An 8,943-nucleotide genomic window follows, 5' to 3' on the forward strand; every position below is an offset into this window, starting at 1 on the left:
ACAATAGAGATGGGCCTAAGAACCGCTAGTAGAGGAAGGGACTAAGAGGGGGGCAGGGATCACCCAGTTATTAAACCTGGGGAACACAACTCTTCTTTTGGATGCTCCCAAACAACAAACCAAAGGCTGAGTTATTGTTGTTCAATTGCAACTATTAAAATTAGTGAGCCTAAGATATTTGCAACATCTTCTTCCTGCCATAGCAAACCATCCTTTTGTTTAAGTCATATGTCTGACTGGTTATTGGGACCAGAGCTGGCTGGAAAAAAAAATTCCATTTGGTAAAAAATTTAATTTTCCCCGGAAAAAAAAAAAAAAAAAAATTCTATTCCACATTGGAACAAAAATTAAATTTTTTCACATTTTTCTCTCTCTCACACACACACACACACACACACACACACACACACACACACACACAAAAGGAGAGGGAAAGAGACCCCAGAACAGCCAATAGCCCAGTGGTTTGGGCACTTACCTGGATATGGGAGCACCGGTTACTAGTCCCATTGCTAATTCATAAATTCCCTCCTACCCTAGTTCCTCATTTCCCCCTATTTTCTCCATTCCTTTCCACCACCTAGTTCTCTGTCTCCTTAGACACACCCCAGCAAGCCCAAAAACAGACAGAGGACTTCACAGCAGAAACAGCTTCAGCTACTGTCCTGCTTCTCTTTTATTCCCAAACTTGTTATTCTGTATGATCTCTCATTGGAGGAAGAGGAAGGAGAAAGAAGAGTGACAATTGGCTGTTAAGGGCCAAGGAAGGGGAGGGACTATGTGGGAATCTCAGCCACTTTGCAAATCTAGCCTTGAACATGTGTGAATTTTAAACTACTGAAGATCCACTGTCATATATTGAGTAAAGAAAATAAACAGAAATAAATACTATAAACGACAACATAAACAATATAAAATGTTCAGCTAGCCTCAATTTATCTTCTAAATTACAATGTGCCATGATTTGCCTCCGTAATTACAGTATTTGCTTGTTCAGACAAGGTAGTTAGGCATGCGAATGCAGATTAGGTTGCTCCAAAGAGTAGCAAAAAGCAAGTTCTAATTTTGAAAGTGTGCTTTTTTGTGTTTACAAAAATGATAAAGTTAAAAGAAGAAAGACACGACACAATCAGTCATGCAAAAACACAAATCTAGAACAAAAAAGGGATAAGGGGAGATAGGTTTTTTTTGTGTGTGTCAAAGACACACACAAAAAAAAACTAACAGAAAATAGTTTGTTATGAAAATATAATCTTGTTGTATGCTAGTGATCTGTAAACTAATGCTATACAGGACCATAGTCAATGTTCTGACACGTATCTCTGTGGCAGAACTTGGCCATTATTTAGCACAGTGATTAATTGGAGCTTGTGAGGGAAAAAAAAAACAGCAGGTCAGTTGATTAATAATAAGCAGCACTGAAGAAACGATCACCTTTATATTTTGGGCATATCACTTTCCTAAAATAAAATATAAAGTGATCTATGTGTCAAAATACCAAACATGGGAGTTTTGCCTGAGGCTGGACTTTCCTTTCCATGAGGTGTCTGTTCCATACTTTATAAAATAAGTGATGCATAGAGAGAATAACAGGTGAATTCCAGAGCTGCTATAACGTGTGTCTCTAGCAGAAGAAAGGTTCTTTGAAGCTGTTTTTCCTATTTACTCTCAGAAGATATAAGTTCACAGTTTTATTGATGGTACACCCACCCAGAATAGTGTTTAAAAAAAAAAAAGAAGAAGAAGAACAAATTCACGTCATGTAACTAAGAAGGAAATCTAGTTCTAGGCTGTAGTCCCACCAATAACTTCAAATGTTTAACATATTTTGTGAATATTCCTTAAAAATCACTTCACATTTTAAAAAATGTCACTAAATGCCCATGCATCTCTGCACATTCTTTTAAGTTCTGTCTCAGAAAGTATAACTTTTAGGGGCAACAATTAGAAATATTCAAAATCTGCCACTTTTCCACAGAAACTCTAAATAAAGTCCTGATAGGTTTGTTCCAGTTTTTCACAGGAGGAAGGAATATTTAGTGAGTTTCAAATAGTTTACAGGAAAAAATCTCTTTATAGCAATAAAGAACAATGAATGTTAACCCTTCTGTATAATTAGACTTTCATAAATAAGTCTATATTCATGATCTAATATAAAAGTAACTGGAGTGGTTCAGCCAAGCACCAGCAATTATAAAGATGAAAGACAAACACTGCTGAACAAAAGTCTTATTGATTGTTCAGCAAAGTACTTAACTATATGTCTATACTTAAATATGTGAGACTAAATATACCATGTACATAAGTAGCTTAGTAAGTCAGGGAACAGATCAGAAAGTGTTTTACATCTATAGATTCATTTTTTGTAAATTTGTTTATAGTAACTAAACACAAACATATAAATTTGTCAATCAACCCTGTATGAAAAATTGTCAGTTGCAATAATAATGAAATAATATTATAATTAAGAGCACAAAAAAGACAATGAAAGACACCACACAAGGAACGTAACAAAAAGGGATGGCCTAGTGTGTTCAGCCTACAAGACCCAAAGTGGTCGACAGGGCCAGAAACAAAGGCCCCAATTCTGCCATAATTTCTGAAGCAAAACTAAGAAGGGATTGTTGGGTCAGGCTTATAATTACTGAAAGTGGCATAACAATTATACAGCTATAAATTTCTAAAAAAGTTGACCAAATAGCCTTGTTGGCAAATACATCTGAGGGAGATAAAGGACAATGTTATATGCGTAAGTATGCATGGAAACTAAATTTCAAATTTGCTTGCATTATTATTTACACTGGAAGTACTTATTCATTCCCTTAATAAAGGAACAGAAATATTACCATGTGACTTATCTGACAAATCACAACTAAGCTATACAGATCCCGTCAAACATACAACCTATACAGTTTATTCCCATTTCTAATCAGCTGCATAAGTAGAGCCAATGAAGTCAAATTAATGATGAAATACTAAAAGACATCTGAAGAAATTATGATCTACTAGAGGCACAAAAAAGGTGAAGTTAATTGAATACCTTATTCAATGCAAATTATTTGCTCAGTTCCAATAAAAGCATATGGGCAGGGAGCTTATATCTTTTACCTTCACACTGATGATGAATTTATACCATAGTTTCTCAAATTTCAGTGCTTTTCCAACAATTTTCAAGTTAAGCATTTATTTTCTTAAATTGGTCAGTTAACCAGAAACAGATTTTTAAACACCACCACTGCCACCATGCTTAGACAACAAGAGTCTTTGTGCTGAAAGTCCATTGCCACATTGCAAGGTTTTATTCCAGGCATCTAAAAGCTCCACAGGAATATTACTGATCTGGTGCAGTTAGCTTACGTGTAGATGAGCCAGTGGCCACGGCCAGTCCATGGCTGGGCAATGTCCCCTCTTGACCTTAAATACAATCTTCAGAGCTCGATGTGCAGGGACTCTATGTCCAAGGTAGGCTATATGACCAAAAAGTGCCAGCTAGTGGGGTCCAATGATGACTTCAGTCCTCTTAAGGCCAGTTCTCAATAATACATCTCTATTACTGATAAAAATCAAATCACCCTATGCCCAAGAGCCTCCACTGGCAACACATATGAAATATCTCCAGCCTCCTGATGTCCTGTTTAACCAAAGTCTGTGTTTCAGATCTGCATAAGAAGAGCAGAAGTACACAGATGTGATTAATTCTTACATTTATATATAATTTCACCTTCAGGTCCTTCATGGCTGAGGCTGCTAAACCATAGGATATCTGGCTGGCTGTACCCATTTGATGACAATTTACTTTCTAAACAGGTGAAATCGTCCACAACTTCCAGTTTGTCCAGCAGCACAGATGTTTTGGATCACAAATTTTATGCCAGCACTCTGGATTTTTGTTTTTGCCCAAGAAACCCTTTGCCCACATGCTGGAAGCTCTCTAGTGCATCTTTAAGGTTTGCCTTGTGGACAAAGAGAAGAACATAGTTTACATAATAAAGGTTGATAAAATTTGAACCAACAGTTTTAGGAATATTTGCAGAGATATTTCAAGGAGCTAATCCATTGTGTGGAAGAACAGGATTAGTGACAGGCCACATCCCTGGATTTAGTATTAAACTTCTGGTCCCCCCCCCCACTCACACCCATGCCCCTGAGTTATTACACAGCTCTTGAATTAACCGCAAGAGGATGTCAGGAACGCCTATGCCTCATAGGGCCTGCCACAGGGCAGCTCTATTAACAGAATCAAAGGCTGCCTTTAGGCCTACATATGCTGCTGTCAGAAGACTATTCAATTTGCAAGGGATGTCAGATAAAAGACGAAAAGCAAGTATAGCATCCACTGCAGGCAGCTCAACAGTGAATCCCCATTGTTTTGGGCGATGGCATTTCACAAGGAGTTGCTGGAGCCGGGTGAGTAGGATATGTGTAAAAACTTTTCTGGGAACAAAAAGCAGAGTGTTGGGCCTGTAGCTGCTGCACTCAGTGCATGGGTCTTTCACTTTATAAAGCAGAATAATGAACCCTTTCTTTCACTCCTTTCATTACTTCCTTACCAGTAGTCCAAGCCTGAACAAAAAGTTGGACTAATGCTACACTTATGGGCTCCGTGATATGCTTGAGAAGTTTGGGTGTTATGCCATCAGGTCCAGCAGCACTCCCTCTTTGCAGTTTCTTTATGGTAGAGTGAATCTCTTCCAACATCGGTACATCTACACAGATTTTAGGGTCAGGAATTGCATCTACTCCTAATGCATCTAGATCTGGGTATGGAGTCACTTCAGGCTGGTTAAGTGCACTCTCATAATATTCTTTCCTTCTTCGCAATGAGATGATGATCAGTATTTGCTGGGGCTTCTGCACGTCTGTAGACACAATATGACTCTACTATAGTATAATTCTAGACCAATATATGATTCAGATCTTTCCTCATCTTACCATCGTTGAATATCCAGGTTTCCCAATACCTATCTAAGAACCAGAACCAACTGCCAGTGATGGTAATATTATGAGAAGCACAAAAGAAGAGAAATCTCACAAAGTTGGCATTTATTGTTCCAGAGCAAAATGGTCTGAGAATAGTCTCAAAGCCATTTCCGAGGCAACTTGATGCATCATTCATATCTCTAAGTATAGCAAGTTCATTGTTCAGTGCAACAGATTGCATCACTGCTGATAAAATTCACTTTATTAATGTCTGTAGCTTCCTCAGTAGGAGCGTAGGCGACAATGATGGAAAGTTGCCTATGACAATGAATCAGCCTGGCAGTTGATCAGAAATAGGGTGTCATGTTGTTAATGATTTATTAAAGGGTGGATGGAGGACTAATGAAATCAGGCATGTGTCCTTGTTAGGGCGCGCAAGATTTTGTAACGCGAAATCAGTATAGTTTGACAAGAGCAAGGCCTTGAAAGCAATGCTAAGCCAGCAGCCAGAAAGGCAAGAGTTAAGACCTCTCAGGAGAAGAACCCAGACACTGACCTCTGCCCGACCTTAGGCCAGAGGAGGAAGTGCCTTGGGGTCTGGAGCATCCTGAGATGACCACAGACATTTGTTAATGCTTGATATGCTAAAAGGTTCCTATTTTAGTAATAATAAAGGGGAAGTAAGACTATGGCTAGGTTCTTTTTGAAGTAAACAACTAACGTCACTGTTCCAGAAGGTCCCTAGCTAACTACCAATAGACTAATAGCAACTAAGTGTTAATGCCCAATCCCTACTGGGATTGAGATATACGTCATGTATTACTGGGTAAGGCTTGCTGCAAGGTGAGGGGGGGAAAAAGGGTATATCAGTCTCCCGAGAGCCTCCCCAAGCTGAGACTCTCCGTGGATCCGTGGAAGCGCTAGCGGATGCCTCGGGTAGGATGGTTCCCATACGCCACCCACTTATCAGAACGAAGTAAGGGTCTCCTAGTTCTTGCGTTGGTAAGCGCCCCTCTACCCGTTTAAATAGATCTCTTCTTACTATATCAGTGGCCCCCCAGGAGTATATTGCATTAGGCATCCTCTTAGCAGGTCTCTTCCTGGCTTTATGGTTCACTTCTCTGTTCACTAATTGCACTGCTGCTGCGGTTGCTCAGCTCATGATAATAAGCCCTGTGCCTTTAAGTTGCTACTTTATATCCTTGTGGTTAATTGTACTTTTATTGTACTTTTCACCTAAAGACTTGTGCCGGAGCTTCAGTTCCTGTATGGTAAAGGACTCCCGCTCCTGTCTTTCTTATGCTATCTCATGTAATAAATAAGCACTTTTGACATCCTTTTGCCTGTGTGCTCCATCCCGCCACCGAGATAAAAATACCGAACACTACAGTCCTTATTTAGGGTAACAACATTCCAGGTGGCAAATCTGGTGGATTTGCTCAAATCAATCATGCATGTCAATTGGCATTAGGGAGTTCGGTCTAAAGTGTAGACCATGTTTTGTCGGATGCCCCTTGATTCAGGCTTTCCCCTTCGGCCAGGGAGATAGAGTGATAATTTTGTTGAGAGACACCAGCTCCTTCCCAAAACCCCGTTTGGGCAGTATTTTCCCTTCTCCATTGGGTCTTCCATTGGCCTTTGCTTGTAACCCTGAGCAGGAGCTTTTATTGGATGCTGAAGACTGGAACCAGCCAAACCAAAGCTTGCATTGGCAGGGGCAACCACACCCTGAAGTACTACAGCAAATATTGCTGCCCAACCCACTACCTTACCTTTTTAAATAGAAGGCTGAAATTATTAATCTTCCACTAATCACTGCTTTAAGGACCTCTCAGTGGACAAGAAGAATATTTCTTGAAAGCAACTGAATACTCTTTTTCCTCATATAATATCAGTAAGTCTTTGGAGCATGTATTGGATCTTTCAGTAAAACGCAGTTTTAGGGAGAAAAGGTCAGCCAGAGAGATACTAATTGAAATGTGATCTGATCAAGTGGTTGAACCAATGTCAGATTGGTGATTCCCAACAGGGGAGGAGGTCATTGACTAATCAGGACAAAGATACTAAATGTGAGTTAAAAGCTCTACACTTTAGAAATGCTAACTCAAAAATTATTTGTGCACAAGAGAAAATATAGATGATTTTAGAGGAACTTTACTAGATACCAGTTGTTAATGACAGTACATCTACAAAACTATAGATTGTATAGGATTCTAAGAAAGGGACAACTTTCATACTTTTGTAATGAGATGTAAGGTCTTCAAGTTCTTTTGCACAGTCCTCAGAAGTAGCTACATAATGTTTTGATATTTTTCATTTAGAGTTTGCAATTATTATGACTATTTAGTTGCAGGATGGCATTAAGTTGTTTGGGTGCTGGTCATTAAGAATGTCTCTGTTTAATGGCCTATGTGCACACTGTGGCAGGTAGCCGAGTACACCCTAGTGGGCCTCATGCTTTCATTGCTTGTAGTGGGTCAGGGCATCTCCAGTCACGCCAGTTTTCCCAAGGAGGGGGTAAGGACCCAGGCCCACCCACTCCTCCAGGTCCCAGCCCAGGGGCCCTGTGAGAAGCAGCTATGTGCTGCTGGCACCGTGTTCCCAGCTGCAAACTCTCTTCCCCTGGGCTAATTTTCCCCCTCCTTCTGGCTTCTTGAGCCTGGTACCTTCCTCCAGCCTGCTCTTCCACAGAATCTCTGCACTCTGGTCTGTTCCTCCTCGCAATCAGCACAGCACAGCACTCCTGCTCCTCCCAGCTCATGCCCTGTTTGTTTGGGTCAGAGGGTTTTTATGGAGCACCTGGCTGGTCCCTAATTAGCCCCAGCTTCTCCTAATTGCCCCCTAACAACTCTCAGCTAAACTGCAGGGAACAGAGCCCGGAGCATTCTGAGGCTTACATATCTCCCTTCAATCACTTTTCTAGAGCCTTCTGCCTTCGCTATGTCACAACACATTAGGTGGCAAAGATAGTGCCAGAACTATTCATGGAACCTTAATATGTGCTAACCATATTTTTAATGTGTCTTTAACATGGATGTTTTTAATAGTAAACTATCTCTTGAATTGCTCTCGTCAATCTTAACTTTAAGGAATTTCTTTGCGCTAAAATCTTTTAAAAAATCTTTGATTTCATGGAGTCACCTCTGGGATTAAATGCAGATGTTATAACATCACTAGTAGTACTACACAACTTGGTGATACTAAGTGAAAATAATTTATCCAATAAAAGCCGGTGGAAATTTATGAAGGCAGTATGTATTACCCAAATTAGAATTTGGTCAGGGACCCTGTGACATATGTTCTTACTCTTTTAAAAAGTGTAATGGGAATTCTAATTATCAGAATTGTTCAGGTTCTCAGTTTTATGTTCCATCTAAAGAGACAGAATCTTCATAAGCACAGTTGCTCCCTAAATCTAGTCTGAGTCTATGACTCAGAAAACTATAATCTACTGACCCAGTAAGTCTATCTTTAATAGCATGTTTAAAATTTTCAAAACAAGCCTATTATCTAAACTGAGCTTCTCAAAATACAGCATATGCTATGTTCCTAAAACCAGACACATCATTTTTATAAAAATACTTAATGCAAAAACATTTTTTAAATAGTATGAAGAAAAGGCAAATTAGTAGACGGTACTGTTTCCTCACCATGGCTGGGATATTAAGTATATATAGGAGTTTTACTGGAAGTCTTCACCTCATTCCACATAACAGACCTACATGTGTTTTACACCTGTGCAATTCTGTTGATTTCAGCGGAGTTACTCTGATTTACATTAGTGTAAATTAGAGAAAAATTCAGTTCAGCATGCTGAAATTATATCACCAAATACTTCAACTGTACAGTCATTGAGTTATTACAATATCACATCTTCCTGTATTTAGCCTAGCAGGATATGAACACAGAGTCCTAAACAGGGAACCATGAGATATTTTTATCACAGGGAGTATAATTAATGGCATATGAACCACAAAAGGATCAGCAGTCCAGTTCAATTTGAATAAGAACACATTTTTCCTA

This window comes from Emydura macquarii, unplaced genomic scaffold (assembly GCF_026122565.2).
Source record: "Emydura macquarii macquarii isolate MOO-44397 ecotype Brisbane River unplaced genomic scaffold, CSIRO-AGI_Emac_v2 contig_1363, whole genome shotgun sequence".
NCBI lineage: Eukaryota > Metazoa > Chordata > Testudines > Chelidae > Emydura > Emydura macquarii.